An 867-nucleotide genomic window follows, 5' to 3' on the forward strand; every position below is an offset into this window, starting at 1 on the left:
GATAGATAGATAGATAGATAGATAGATAGATAGATGCATACATACATTCATACACATACATAGAAACACACATAAATAGTGCAAAATAATTACTGCTTAAAATTAAAAGTCACCTTTAAATTTGCTCTTTTTTTTTTCAAAAGTGAAATTTCATTTATGGGAAAAATAAACATTTTAGCTCTCCATAGCAGCATATTTTAAAGCAAAAGAAGGCAGCATTTGTATTCTTTCCTTTCTTTCTCTTTCTCTGTCTCTCTCTCCCTCTCTCCCTCTCCCTCCCTTCCTCCCTCCCTCCCCTCTTTCTTTCTTCCTTCCTTCCTTCCTTCCTTCCTTCCTTCCTTTCTTTCTTTCTTTCTTTCTTTCTTTCTTTCTTTCTTTCTTTCTTTCTTTCTCTCTCTTTCTTGGTAAATGCAATTTTTGAAAACTGTTCACAAATTTTATTTTTCACATTTGTTTGGTGTGTGTGTGTGTTTGTTTGTATGTGATCATGCATATCATGGCACACATATGGAGGTCAACTTTGAGGAGTCAGTTCTCTCTCCTGCCACCACGAGAGTTTCAGAGATCAAACTCTGGTTCACAGGCTTGTTGGCAAGAGCCTTTACTTTCCAAGCCATCTTGCTGGCCCTCCCTGTCAGTTCTTATGTATTCTCCCTGCAAAGAAGTATAGAAAGGTCAGTGATCTTTTATGAAAAGCTTACTCCAAATCCAGTGGTACATTTGGGAAATATGACAAATTACAAATTAATTAATTTTGGTTTTCTTTCAAATTCCTGCCATTCTCTTTTCACATATTTTATATTATAAACTCACTTAAAAGCTCTCTCTCTCTCTCTCTCTCTCTCTCTCTCTCTCTCTCTCTCTCTC

This window comes from Grammomys surdaster, unplaced genomic scaffold (genome assembly GCF_004785775.1).
Source record: "Grammomys surdaster isolate TR1022 unplaced genomic scaffold, NIH_TR_1.0 126679, whole genome shotgun sequence".
Classification (NCBI taxonomy): Eukaryota; Metazoa; Chordata; class Mammalia; order Rodentia; family Muridae; genus Grammomys; species Grammomys surdaster.